The sequence below is a fragment of the Penaeus monodon genome, chromosome 32, assembly GCF_015228065.2.
Source record: "Penaeus monodon isolate SGIC_2016 chromosome 32, NSTDA_Pmon_1, whole genome shotgun sequence".
In the NCBI taxonomy this organism is placed as follows: Eukaryota; Metazoa; Arthropoda; class Malacostraca; order Decapoda; family Penaeidae; genus Penaeus; species Penaeus monodon.
The window spans coordinates 9,955,037-9,955,385 of NC_051417.1; the positions used below are offsets into that span (position 1 = coordinate 9,955,037).

General features: G+C 41.3%; 1 protein-coding gene across 3 annotated transcripts in view; it reads right to left on the reverse strand.

Moving 5' to 3' along the window:
• LOC119593492 (locomotion-related protein Hikaru genki-like) overlaps positions 1 to 349 on the reverse strand; it is a 249,107-nt gene that overhangs the window by 236,757 nt on the left and 12,001 nt on the right. The window lies entirely within an intron of this gene.

The following is a 349-nucleotide window of genomic DNA, read 5'->3' on the forward strand; positions in this document are numbered from 1 at the left end:
CTTATACAAGTACTGGTACTTATAACGAAATCTATTTAGAAACACGAATTACCATAAGACCCAGCTCATACGCCCGCTACAACCTTATGTGTATTTTAGCCCGACGCTCCTTCGCATGCTTGACCTAGCTTGCCCTGGTATCGCCATGTGCTCGTCTACATTCATACGTTTACTTTCATTTTCTTTTTCGACGTTCGTTAGTGGTCAGTTCGATGCCCAGGCTTTGGACCACTTCATTTGCATTGTGTTATTGACCCCGTTAACTTTTTTTTTTTTATTAGCTAGTTTCAAGCGCTAGACGTCGGTATCTCTTTTCCAGTAATCTGTTAAGTCCTAAACCGCATAATCT